General features: G+C 48.6%; 2 pseudogenes; one reads left to right on the top strand and one right to left on the bottom strand.

The window, feature by feature from the left end:
• The first annotated feature begins 263 nt into the window (after nt 1-263).
• LOC149365363 (iris-like) lies at nt 264-12,801 on the top strand (annotated as a pseudogene).
• Nucleotides 9,485-10,706, bottom strand: LOC149365364 (THAP domain-containing protein 1-like; annotated as a pseudogene).
• Nucleotides 12,802-14,385: the final 1,584 nt, after the last annotated feature.

The following is a 14,385-nucleotide window of genomic DNA, read 5'->3' as shown; positions in this document are numbered from 1 at the left end:
CTTTACATCAACCGTATAAGAAAGCATCATCATTACTACCCCATCCTCCGCTCGAGGAAGCACGCGACAGCTGCGATAGGCAGCGTGGCACATGCGCACGCTACCATCAGATCACCGCGTCAGCGTCGTCCTGGGCGAACGTGCCCTTCCATCGATCTCTGCGTCTCTTTGTGGACTTGCCCTCGCCTTCGCACGACACCGTCGTCGTCCCACTAGGACAAGGCAGGTGACAGAGCTGCACATCACCACTGGGGGCATCCGAAATGGATGCTTCGGGTTCGTCCAGCAACGGCGCTTCAACGCCTGACCGACGGGCACAGCCACGTGAACAGGACCAAGAGCGACAAGAAGACCGCCGACAGGACCGGGGATCCCAGCCGCGGGATCGTCGGGAGAACCGTCAGCAGTCGCAGTTGGAGCGGACGTCGTCCCTTCGCGACAGGCAGACAACGCCGCACCGTCGTAGGCAGAGCAGGAACTCATCCACACCTTCGTCCTCGGACAGCACCACTGGGGCTTCGAGCGGTACCACGCTGACGCAGACATCGCGGAGCCATTCTTTTGACCTTGGGACGAGAGGGCACAGTAGGAGGTAAGCAGACAACAGCGTGTTGCCGGACTTCCGCTCTTAGAGGACGGCGACCGCAAGCGTTGACCAGCCACTAGCAGTAGTCTCCGTCACGGCTTCGTAAAACTTCACTCCACCGAATGCCTATAAGTTGGTAGTGTTCAGCTAGCTGGTCGAGTAGAATGCTGCTGTTCATTCACAAAGCGCGTAGCTATTTTGATTACGAAGAAGTCATCGAAGCAGAGTCATGCCTTCTCATATGCGAGACCCTTGTCCATGGGTCCGTTTTCCTCCCGCTCCTAAAGTGTTGCACCACGAATCACGACACCGTTAATGGGTCATACCACACTGCATTCTGTCCACTTGAATAACCTTCTGTCAAGACTGAGCGCAAACACGATTCACTGTGGCCGCTTCTGCTCTGAGCTCGGAAACGTACTTTTAGAAGGCGGGGCTTCTCTAGACCATATAGTCTTTTGAAAGCTGATAAGGATATACTGATTCCAAGCCTTTAGCGACTGAATGCGCCTGAAAGTAGTGCTAGGCGCAACATGAACGCATAAATGAATTGTAGAGATGAAAATAATTACTTGCTGCAGTAATTTCATGGTGGTCTTCAAAGCCGCATTCCCAGCGGTACTGGTCATGAAGGCTGGCAGATTCTATTGCGTCGTTCTGCTTTCTAGAGACTGCATCCTTCGAAAAAAAAAAGTTTAGTACCTTGCTTTATGTTCCTATATATGAAGGAAGCCAACAGTTATTAAAACCAGGCAAAGTATGCAAGGGTGGAAGAGCGGGCTAGTTGGTAGTTCATCTTGAGGAAAAAAACAAGCGCTGTATCGTCTTGCCTTTATTTGTCCGTGTCTTAGGAGTGCGCTTTGTTTTTCCTCAAGACGGGCAACGTATCTTTATTTGTGGTGTTACTCGATGGGAAATTTGTAATATAGTCGTTTTTTATCTCAAAGTTGATTAGAATGTAAAAGAAAAACAACCACATGCCGCCAGTAGGATCCGACCCTAATACCTACTCTCGAATCAAGTATCATTTGGTGAAAAATGACTGCACGTTAAATTTCCCATTGATCAACATCAACAACCAATTATCTTTCAGGTGAAAAATCATTACACTACTAATTTTCCATGGATTCAACCACAAGCGAAAACAGAAAACAATCCCCTACGCTCTCCTTGATTTCAATGATTGTGCTTCCTTCATGTGTATGTCACCACTAGCGCCTCATTTCAATGTTCGTATATATATTATCAGTGCGACTCTCTACCTTTACGGTCGACGCTTCTTAGCAGCATCACGAGGCCCAAGAGTCGTTCTACTTCTCACGCTCTCGTATCGCCCCTGTCCTCCTCGTTGCAGCTCCAGCCAGCACGACAGACATTCGGCGAGAGCTCCGGTCAGCTACCGGCCCATGGGTTGGAGCGGTGTGCTCAGCATGAGGTACTTATCGATGGAACATTATATGGTTCATCGGCAACGATTCCCGGGGTTGTTGTCCAGCATCAGAGCTCCGAAAACCCTATGACGTCACCATGGTCTCGCATAACGTTAGCAGCAGATCATAAGATAGTAATGGGTGGTCATATTAAATGAAGCAATCAAAGTACAAGATAAAGTAGCAGTTAGTGAATGATAAAGGACGTTATAATAATGGTGAGGGTGATTAATGACAATTGCAAAGCCTTTAGGTTTAAGGCCTTTGTAGTAAAAGTCTCTAGGTCAACGGCCTTTAGTGTAAAGGCATTTAAGTAAAAACATGCTTTGTCATTAACAGCACGTAAGGACTTTCTCTTTTCGTTTCTGCTCTTCACCTCGCGTACATATCGTAGCCACATGCAGCTCGTTTACAGTGTCCGGAACTTGGGGGCCAACGACGAAGTTTAAACCAAAATGAATGAAACAAGTAATTTAACAATATCATCACGGAACTCAAGTAGAGGACACAAACTAAAGCGAGAAATGTAAGGCGAAGAACAGATAGACCATAATCTTAAAACAACACAGTTCATAACAAGGAAAAGGAAACGTGCAGTTTGCGCTCCCCGTCAGGACTTGTTACTAAACAACTAGTGAAATCGTTTATCCGCCTTTCTCAAGCCCTTCAGGTCTAGTTAAGAAACTGTTCTCTAAAACAAAGCTTGCAGTCTCGAAGAAAGCCATTGACGGTGCAAGCAACAGATCCTTCAGTCTACAAGCTATCGATATTTGCTTCCCCCCGCGACGTAGAGATGGCTCTCACGGCGTACTGTCTGCAGAAGTTACAAATTTTGCTGGCAGTAGGTTTCTTTATTTTGGAACTTGTCGAAGAAGCAAAAGGCCGTAAAAATCGCGCTGTTTCAGCCAAGTTTCATATTTTCAGGCTCCTTAAGTAAAGTGTATACAGCTATCTTGGCCGTCGATTTCTGGGAGTAAATGTCATTCATTTTACGTGCAGTGGCTGCGGCACAAAACTTCCTAATCATAAGAACTTCTTCCACTGATTGAAGCTGACTATAGTGGCTTAAGACTCTTAATCTAAGTAGGCGAGCGGGCCGAAGGAAGCTGGTAGCAACGCTGATTATCCCCAACCTCGCAGCATCTCACTGTGAAATGGAAGCTACGAGAGCTAGGTGACAGCTTCCAAACACGCGTAGTTGGCTCGTAACCCAACAAATGTGTCTTGAAACCTTAAGTATGGTTTCGTTTAGTGTATGGGGGTTTAACGTCCCAAAGTGCTATAGGGACGCCGTAGTAAAGGGCTCCGGAAATTTCGACCACATGAGTGTGCGTTCGCATATGAACCAACCAGAGAAGAAAAAGTGGCTGGGGTTCAATGTGGCTTCAGCCTAGCTGGACGAGTGAAAGCTCTGTTTAGCATTTTCTCGCCCGTCTCAAATCAAATGTCAAGGGTCAAGGTCAAAGGTCAGGTATCCAGCGGTCATAGTCTTATAACCACGCGGTCATATTACCACAGCTTGGGCCATACCACTACGCAGTTAAGTTCGGTTTGACCTCGTGAGGCATTGAAGGTCATTGCCTCATCCGTATCAAAATCCGAAGTTATACCCCGAGGAGTAGAGCTCAGACTAAATACTGTTTCTTTTTCTTAGGAAAGGAAAATGGTGGAGTAACTGCCTCATATCTCGGCGGACATCTTAACCGCGCCGTAAGGGAAGGGGTAAAGAGGGGAGTTAGAGAAGAATGGAATAAAAAGGTGTCGCAGTGGAGGGCTTCGGAATAATTTCGACCACGTGCGGATGTTTAACGTGCACTGACATCGCACAGCACACGGGCGCCACTATCGAGCATCACCATCAAAGCCGTCCTCTGCACCAGTCAACCTTGCATTCCCCGACGCGTGGCGCAGGCTGTCTCCGTCGGCGTCGCCCTTCTCGCTGCCGCCCGAGCTGTGCGGGCCTCTGCTGCAGCTGCCCCTGGACCTGTGCGCTGCCCTGCGTCGCGGTGGCGAGCGTGGAAATGTGCTGCTGTCGCCCCACTACGCGGCCTGCATTCTGGTGATGATGCACCACGGCGCCGCGGGAAACACGAGGCGCCAGCTCGGACGCCTGCTCGGTTTTCCGGAAGAGGCCAGCCCGCCGACGTGAGCAGAGATGTTTGTTGTCACTAGCAGTAGAAGTGCACTAAATCAGCATCATCATCATCAGCCTCACTACGCCCAATGCAGGGCAAAGGCCTTTCTCTTGTCCCTCCAATTAACGCTGTCCTTTGCCAGCTGCGGCCACCGTATCCCCGCAAACTTCTTTATCTCATACGCCCACCTAGCTTTCTGCCACCACCTGCTACGCTTACCATCTCTTGGTATCCACTCTGTTGCCTCTAAAGACCAGCGGTTATCTTGCCTTCGCATTACGTGTCCTGCCCAAGCCCATTTCTTCCCCTTGATTTCGACAAGGATGGCATTAGCCCAAGTTTGTTCTCTCACCCACTCTGCCCGCTTCCGGTCTTTAACGTTATTCCTATCATTTTCTTTCGATAGCTCTCTGCGTTGTCCTTAACTTATGCCGAACCCTTTTCGTTAGCCTTGATGTTTTTTAAAAAGGTGGGCAGACATTTTCGCAATAATTACCGCTCGTCCTGTGCAGTTCTAGTCTTCTTCCTGTTTGAAGTCGCGGTTTTTCCCTACAGGTATGTCGGACCAACTGGCCCAAAACCTACCTATGTTGAAAAAAAGCAAGTTCGGCTTGTTCGGAACGGCTGATATTATTAAATGGCGAAAATGAAACACATGAACACTTAATAACAGACATTGCAGAAATCTTATTGACATTGCGATAATGATACAAAGTCGGGTTATTGGATGACACGCCATTCTCTTTTCCCTGCTCTTATCTATCACCCGTATATCTTTTAACTGGTAGCTCCAACACAGTCATCACGAAAACCGTCACTCACTCTGAGACCAAACTTGATCACAACATGGTGCCCTGAATACAGCTTCCTGGCCGCCGCGGTGGCTCAGCGGTTATGGTGCTCGGCTGCTAACCCGAAATACTTTAGTTTGATCCCGGCCACGGCGCTATCGTTTCGATGGAGGCGAAATGCTAGAGGCCCGTGTGCTGTGCGATGTCAGTGCACATTAAAGGACTCCCGGTGGTCGAAATTATCATGAACCCTCCCCTACGGCGTCCCTCATAGCCTTAGTTTTTTTGGGATGTTAAACCCTATAAAACCAAATACAGCGTCTAGCACGTACCTCCCACAGATGCCACGTTACTAGCCACCAATGAGATAGACTGAAAATAATTAAGTCTGATATTCTCTGCTTGCTTCCTAACAGTATGATGTCCCCTTTTCTCATGTCCATACAGCACGAAAAACACGGGCCAGTGGCAGAGACGTGCATGACACAGGCGCTGATTGTCCCCTGACATTTTATTCCCAGACAACTAAAATATATAATCTTCAGGTAGTAATATAAATAGAACATGACCGACAATTAAGATAGTCAGTAAGGAGAAATTTCAACGCAGCTATTAAGCCATGGTAGCCGTGGCCGCTATTACCTGCCACGGCTAGCAGGTGGCGTGTTTGCTAGCCACTCTCAGGGATCTTCCCGTGTCAAGTGGCGTGTTACGTCCACTACGCCGACATCGATGACGACGACGCGGAACGCAGTAACGGGAGCCTAAGGGCTCAGGTCTAAAATAACATCAAACCTCCTCAACCGCATGAAGCATATCTTGCCAGAAAGGTCGAATCGCTGCTTAGTAAGGACGCTAGGTGTATCACGAGGACGTATACTCTAGCTACACCAGCATTAATTATATTGACGCGATAGCTTTAGTGCCCGAGTTCTGCAGAAAATCTGGCGTCGTCGTCGTAGTCGACGGCAACTGCGGCGGCGGCGTTGTGAGCGAAAAGCAGGTGGCGCAATTCTACCTATAGATTACGTGACCTTGTGATGTCATCACAACCTGCCCACCGCGGCAAGCGGCAATCTTTTAATCGGACTGTGAGCAAACTGCCCGCCTTGAGATAGAATTGAAAGGTTAGTCGCGAGAGGTCGTTCGGGAAGAGCAACCTGTTTCGCATAAGGCCCACCGCTGGGAGCACATACTCCCAAGGATCTATGAGTGGAAAGTAGAGAATGGCCTTCTGCATTTGTGGGAATCGACTCGTTAAACTTTCGCGTCATATCCTTAAGGCGGAGCTTAAGTATCCCATCTTGTTTTTCAAATCGTCTCTTAAGTTAGTTTGTGCTTACTTGAAAAGCGAATTTCACTTTCGCCGACTTTTTCATAATCCTTCGCCATCCGCAGAATCTCATGTCAAACTGGCCCATCGCATCTTTCCCCAGTCAGGCCCGGGCTTTAAGAAGCGACCCAAGGTTGCTCATACCCAAATTCTGCTTCAGTCGCTACTGTTCCTTGCCATTTGCCATTGGAATAAGCTACCAGCAGAAATCTTTTCCGAGAACAATTGTGACGCTTTTATCAATAAGCTTAAGTACTTGCCGCGTGCCGACTCTGAATAAATACTCTTGCCAGAATTGCATTCTTTTCCGCATTTATTCCTAGCATTGTTGTCTACTTCCAGCGTGAGTTTTCATCCTCCTTTTATCCAGTTATGTTGCCGGTTGGTCAGCGCGTGTTTTGAGTACGTTTCGTTGATTTATAATTCACTGCCTTGTGTACGGCAGTTCTTTTATGTTTTTGTGCGATGTCAGCGCACGTTAAAGAACCCCAGGTGGTCGAAATTTCCGGAGCCTTTCACTACGGCGTCCCTCATAGCCTGAGTTGCTTCGGGACGTTAAACCCCAATAAACCAACCAAACCAATCAACCCCTATATAATGCCCGTAAGGTGCTTTTAGCGTACGAGGATTAAAAAAAGGTGTCCGAATAGACCAACAGGTGACGTCAGCTACAATAAAGAATGTACGCCTGAGTTATCCCGTTTCAATCGTTAAAAGAAGTGTGCGATTCTCCAAGCTTCATTTTTATCCACAATATAAAGGTCACCATCACAGTCATCATTGTTGTTTTTATCATTGTCAGCCCCACTACGTTCACTCCGGAGAAAATAATTTACCACTGATTCTCAGCCCTGTCCTGCTTCAGGTAAAACCGTCTTGTACCCACAAACGTCCTCATCTTCATCAGCATGGCTCTCTCCCGCCCCCTGCTGAGTTTGCCTTCGCTGAGAATACACTCGCGCTGCTTTATAATGGACCACCGGTAGGGGCTCATAAAAGTTGTAAATTGTCGCATAATGCAAATACTGCAGAAGCACCATCGAAGACGCGTCCTGCTGTGGTGGTGCCTCCGGCTTTCGTCGGGGTTCGTGCCTGGAGACCTTCGGGCTGCATGCGTGCCGGCTCTTCTGCACCGACTTCCACCGGCCGCGGCAGAAGCTGGGCGCAATGGGCTCCATGACAGGGTACCTGGCGCTCTTCCACGACACCAGCGTCCGCCTGTCGGCCCGCTACCACCGGCCGCTGGTCATGCTGTCGCCGCAGATACATGCCAGGTGCGGCCCTTTCATGACGAAAAGAGATAACGCCTAGACCAGCGTTCCTCTCTTGTATGTGCCGTGTAAAGCTCTTCCTTCCTTCCTTCCTTCCTTCCTTCCTTCCTTCCTTCCGTCCTTCCTTCCTTCCTTCCTTCCTGCCCTCCTTTCCTTCCTTTCCTGCCTTTCCTTCTTTCTTTCTTCCTTTCTTTCTTTCTCCCTTTCTTCCTTTCCTTCCTTCCTTTCTTTCCTTTCTCTTTCTTTTTCTTCATTTTATTGATTTCCATTTTACAATATGGAGGAGGCAGAGATAAAAGCTGCTGTAGTGCAGCTTAAAAGGCCCTCGAACCCCGTTACACGTGGCAGCTCTAACTTCGTTCAGAGAAATCCACCAACTAGCTTTGCAGCGTTTTATGTTTGTGTGTAGTGTGAGGGACGCCGTAAAGGAGGGTTTCAGGCCAGTTTAGTTCACCTGGGGTTACTAATGAGTTTGCCACGACCTCGATTCGATGCGGCTAATTAGTGCTAAGCAGGCGAACGCAAAGGCCACTGGGCCTGCGCAGCGGATCATGAGCCGTATCATAAACACTTCATGAGCCACTTCCACAGGTGGACTCTGAAGAAAAATTACACTGCATTCAAAGAACACCACCGTCAACGAGCCCTAATGGTCTTCAGAATTGTCTTCCGAGAAGCTAAGCCTATTGCCCATTCTGTGTTCTGCAGGGACTTTGCGGCTTGTCCCGAGGAGTGCCGTCATTCGATGGACGGCCTGTTCCGGGCCCTGTCCGGCTTCGCCTTCGACAGTCCCGTGTTCACCGCCGAGTGCGTTGGTTCCCGCTCCCTACTAGTGTTCGCCAGCCTGGCGCTGCTCAAGGCTCGCCTGCCAGCCCCATACCGGACGTGCCGCAGAGCGTTTCGGGAGGCCTCCGGCACCACCAGGCTTGTGCGAACTATGCGCCGACTGGGAGCTCCCTATCGCTGGGCAAGGTACGGCAGCCATATCTTATACTTCGCCCAGTCATGCTGCCACACTCGCGCTCCACAATGGGCTTCCACATTACAGGCGATAACGTGCGATATGGCGTTATTTGTTTAAACAAGTACGTGCAAACAGCGCGCAACAGCGAATCAGGTCTGAGGCGCAGCCTGTAATGTGTACTTAACCCTTTGAGGGTCGAATTATTTTGAAGAAAACTTTCCCAGGTGGTCAAATTACTTTATTGCGGATCTTGAATCTACAAAATGTATATAATCGAAAATAAATAGTAAAAAAAATTAGGAACAGTACTTTGGTGACAGCATCACTCACAATTGGAAAATGTTCAATAGAATAGAATAGCAACGGTGATAAGCAAGCTAAGAGCAGCACCAATAAAGATAGAAATCAACTTTCGCCGCCTCTGCAAAACAGTGCCCACAAAGAGAAAACACGTTTCGCGCGACTCCGTTGCGATCCCGCGGCGGAATCGAAACCGCGTAGGCGCGTAGCCACAGAGGGCGAGAATACCTCGCGAGCAACGGTGATAAGCAAGCTAAGAGCAGCGCCAATAAAAATAGAAATCAACTTCGGCAGCCCCTGCCAGATAGTGCTGACAAAAAGAAAACTCAAATTTCGCGCGACTCCGTTGCGAGAACGCGGCGAAAACAAAACTACAAAAGGGGTGTTGCCGCAGTCTGTGCCGCCCAAGGAGGATATATAAAACTTGCTGGAGTGGAAGCCGCCTATACGCGCCTATGCGGGAGAGTGAAGCCTTGGCGGCCATCTTGCCAGTGGCAAAAAGCAGCAGTGCGCAACCGCGCTCGTGCTTCTTCGCGCTGCCTGTGAAGTTGCTCGCGTTTACAAAACAATGAAAGCAAGCGGTTGGGGTTGTAAACGTTTATTTTTCATCCATCAGCAGCCAACTGGCATATGTAGAAAGCAGTTAACCTGAACAAATATTAAGGAAAAAAAGCTTAATAATCCGACGCACAGTAAAAATAATTTCTCTTCGCAAGCCTTCGCTTCGTTTGCTGCAACATCTTAATTTTCTTCTTCAACTGTGTTATCTCTTATTCAGAGGCACTGACTTTGTCCTTGTACCATTGTTTGCTCGGCGAAAACGCAGTTGATGGCTCTCCAACTTCAGGCATTTCGCAGTCTTGATGCTTGCGCTCTGAACGCTTCCTTTTTACCTGAAATGGACACCACATATTTTTGTTCAGTCTCAAGTAAGAGAAAAGTGTAGCTGCGAAAGCAAATGGGTTTCATTTCTTACCATGAACTTAGTGCTTCATAAGACGATTTTACAGAAGGGTGAAGGGCGCTTCCATATTATCACGCAATCACAATAACTATTACCACGCAATCACAATAACTTCTTTTCAACAACGAAGCAAAAAAATGGCGCGCACGGCACTCCTTTTTTCCACGAACACAATTTTTCAGCACGATACTAAAAAAAAAACCACTAGCGACAAGAAGCTCAGACGTTTCCTTCCATTTGCTTCCATCCACTATCCGACAAGAACCTTCGTCGAATCTCGCCTTCGGCAGCCGTATTAATGCCACGAACACTTCTCACGTGAGAAAGGCGAATAATTCTGCCTAGCGTGTCATGGTTTAACATTCTCCAGTAATGCTCACGGGCTTCTGTAGGTGCTGCGGAAAAGCAGGAAACACAGAAGGCACACTTCCCGCGCGCAGCCGCGTCGTCTGTCGGGTGCAGTCAAAGCACTCGGGCGCGAAGTGTACGGAGCACAGGCGATCTCCATCTTTTGCATGCCATCTTTCACGGCGAACGGCCCTCTCCCACAGGCTCCGCAGCTCGGGATCTTTCGGAAACCTGCCAGTAATTTAGGCACTATTATTTGTTGCACACATCTACCACATCAGTTTGCGCCGCTCGACAACGCGCGCGTAGGGCTCAATTGAACACGTTTTCGTGTACTTACAGGTGGAATGTGAGGCCACAACCCTTCTTCAGCCTGTTTGCACATCCGCCGTAGGCAACGCAAGAGGCAACCATTATCAAACCGTTGGTGTTTGCATGCCCGTCGCGTCAGCTTGCACTCAAACAGCGCGCCAAAGCAGCAGCGCGAGCCGGCGTCAAGCGCGCTTTCTGCCACTGGCAAGATGGCGGCGGCCGGCTTCACTTGACAAGCGCCCCCTCCACTCCAGCAAGTTTTATATATCCTCCTTGGTGCCGCCGCGCTAAAGCTAGACATAAGTTCTGCTTATCTCCGTAAGAAGGCAGCACAAAATTCAAACACTTCTTGTAAGTCCTAAGAGGTGGCAGCACCCCCCAGTGAGCACGCATAGTTCTTTTGGCGCAAAATTTCAAACGGAAGATCGAAACCGTACCCGTACGGCAAAGACCTTGCGGGACAGAAAACCGCCGCCGTACATATACGGCAAAAACCTTCAAAGGGTTAACGGTTTCGCGTGTAATTTACTGTAGCGTCTGATATATTTCAGGCTATGGCTCGTTGTCTGTGGCCTTAATGTGGGACTGTAATCATTTGCATATAGCTTATTAGTCCATTCGATCCCAGCGATCTATTCACGGGCGGGCAACATAATTGCCTCGTACAATGAATGAGATAGCCTGTAAAATAAAACGCAGGTTTGGCTTGAGTAAAGTACGAGGTGATATCCGACACATTCAGCGCTGAAAGTTTGCGAAATATCAAAGTTCTAAAAGTGCTAATTGCCGCGCAACAACGCCTCATAAATGGCAGACGTGCTGTTAAGAGCTGTCGCTGTAGGATGGTGGGGCACTGCGCTCCTCCTCATAAAAAATGTCCTCATGGTCACTTCTGCACCTTCCTCAAATCTTCCCATCATGCAACACACAGCGCGTATCTAACCGGCCGCTCTATCCTGAACATGTGCCCTAGGTGCGTCGACATCAGGGCGACAGTACTTGAGATTCCATTCGAGTCGCCACTGGTCGAGTCCATGCTCGTCTTCCTACCGGATGTCGCTACCCCGGACGAACCTGATGGCCTGGCCTCGCTCGAGCGGAGTCTCTCCAAGGAGAAGATACTGGACTGTCTGTCACGACTAGAGCATCAGGGTCCCGTCGACGTTACCCTGCCCAGACTGAGACTCCACTGTGGCATCGACTTCGAGCACCTCATGCCCGTCATGGGCGCGGCGGATGCGTTCGGCGAGGCGGCCGACTTCTCCAACATGGGCAACGTCACCAGCAGCGAAAGAAGCGAAGGCGCCGGTGCAGGTGCATGCAGTGAACAGTGCTAACATAACTTAACCTAACACATAACCTAACCTAACACATTACTAATCAGAAGCATACTGCAAACACATAGGAAGCTGTATAGATCTTACAAGAACCCGTAACTCTTTTCTTCATAAGCGACAGGCTCGGAATGAGTGATCGTGAGCTCCAGTTCCTAACGCTTTTCTAGTAATCATTTAAGTTCCAACCGCTGTGATGAACCATACTTGTAGTGTTCAGTTGCTGCACGAGAACTCCTGAGCCCGTCCCCAGTCGTGGAGGTCACATTTCTATAGAGGCGTCAGGCAAAAATGTGAGATTATTGCATCTCAAAGACGCCCTCAATAATGAGTTCAAAACGCAGATTGGTAGCGTGTTTGTTTCTTTGTTTTACTTTTTAAGCAGCTCCATCTTCTACTCAATGCTGCAGATAATGGTGTTTCAGTACGGCACAGAAATTAGTTCATCGTTGAACGCGAACCAAGCATTCTGTTTAATTTTGCCCATTCTAGTAAATTGAAGAAGGTCAAACAACTCATTGGTGAAATCGTGCTAATAAGGTAAACATTTGTATATATAATTTTTTCATGAATAATTAGCGGACCCGCCACTGGTTTAGTAAGCAGTAACGCTCATCAAGGCCGACCTTTTTAAACTGGGGAGTCACATCGAGGTATGCTACTTCAGTTTGGGAATCATTCCACCCAAGACGGTTTTCGCGCACGCATGCCCCACTTTTGTGTTTCGCTGTGTCCCAACAATCCAAAAAGACGCTTTCTGCGTTTATTTTCGGGTTCTTAATATTGGAAAAATTTGCTGCACCTTGGCATCGCAGTTCGCCTGAAGGTGTCGGCCGCCAAACACTTCGCCGTCTTCAACACCGGCTTCCGTTCAGCTACCGCCCAGTCGACACCACCAGAGCTGCCCCCGATCGCCGACTGCACCGAGCGGCCGAGCCTCGACTTTACGGTCGACCGGCCCTTCCTGTTCCTGGTGCTCGGCAGGGACCCCGACAGCGTCCTGCTCTTCGGCTCGATCACGCGAGCCTCCTAGGGCCCTCGCAGTCGAGAACGCACTGTCGCTACAATCGAGTGGCACTGTTTCATTCGACTCGGGCATCTGGTGCGAGCGTTCTCGTTTAGGACTAATCTTTTATGTTAGCAGTTTTTGTCGGACAGTCGAATGGCCTGGCTGTGTTCGTGCTTTAGTGAGTCGCGCGACTGCACAAGCAGGGAACTAATTAACCTCGTCCTCATGCAGCATGCTTGCTTGGGTCGGTTGTAACACGTGACATAACAAATGAAAAAAGTCACGGCAAGGGGACAACCTTATGGTTGTACGTAAAGTATTGGGACGCGATACACCCACGATGTTTAGAAAACTTCTGAATTATGATTTCTTATTCGTTTACGGCTACATTCTTCGTTCGATTCTTGCGTTCAACAATGATTTTTTATATACGAAAGCGGCATGCTAGCGTGCACTATTAAAGTAACTTGCGTAAGTTCTGCGGATTAATTGCCTTCGTTCTAATAGTTCGAAAAACGTAATGTCGCCAGGGCTTTTCAGTTCTAGATATGATAATCAAACCGCGATATCAAGATTGACTATGATGAATGAACAGAATAGGATTTGACATTACCTGGAGTCACTTTAGCTCGACAGACGCAGAGTTCACGGCTACTTCAAAGTGCGAATCTTGGTTTCTTCCTTAAAATTTTGAATATTTGCATTTGTGGATCATATTGGCTAAACAAAGTTCTCAATCGAATGTGTATATGGGATAACTGCGTACAATTTTCGAGTTATCACTGTTAATAGTGGCATTACTGTCGCACAAGAGCTGTGTCTAAGGGTTCAAATCCCATGCGGATATGAAGCAGCCCAGTTAGCTCGAGCGAACAAATGCCGGTTTCCTGGTGCCGAAAGAAGTGGCAGTATTGTACTAACATCGTTTGTGTAAGCACAAGGAGTTTTGAATGAAAGCAGAGATAACGCAGCGCTTAGTCACGATATTAGCCACAACACTGAGAGAAAACGTCAGTCGGAACAAGTGTTCTACCCCGTTCCGCTTATAGTAGAGATAAGATACGCAAAGGAAACATCGAATCACAAAGACCAAAATTATCGTGGTTTCATGCATGCTCATGAAAGGTCCATATCTGTTTGCTTTTATTTTATTATTGCACTTCTCATGTGTGAACTAAATGTCGACAATTGTCCTTTGTTGGCTGAAAATTAAATCACCCCGTTAGGACAAAGGGCGCTTTTAGAGCGAAAGCTCTGTTACTGCATTCAACTCGTAATTAACCAGCTACTACATGTCTCCCAAGGTCAATCTTGAGAGTTTGACCTTGAGGCCCCGGAGCGCACTCAAACCACGTGACTCGCCCAGCATAGGCGCACCTGCGCGCGCTCACCGGAGCCCTTCACTACGGCGTCTCTCATCGCCTGAGAGCGACTCGGGCGTTGAGAGACGCCGTAGTGGAGGGCTCCGGAAATTTCGACCACCTGGGGTTCTTTAACGTGCACTGACATCGCACAGCACACGGGCCTCTAGAATTTCGCCTTCATCGAAATTCGACCGCCGTGGCCAGGATCCAGCCGCGTCTTTGGGGTCAGCAGCCGAACGCCATA

The sequence above is a fragment of the Amblyomma mixtum genome, chromosome 1 (genome assembly GCF_055824585.1).
Source record: "Amblyomma mixtum isolate Tamu chromosome 1, ASM5582458v1, whole genome shotgun sequence".
NCBI classification, from domain to species: Eukaryota; Metazoa; Arthropoda; class Arachnida; order Ixodida; family Ixodidae; genus Amblyomma; species Amblyomma mixtum.
This window is presented reverse-complemented; position numbering and strand designations above follow the sequence as displayed.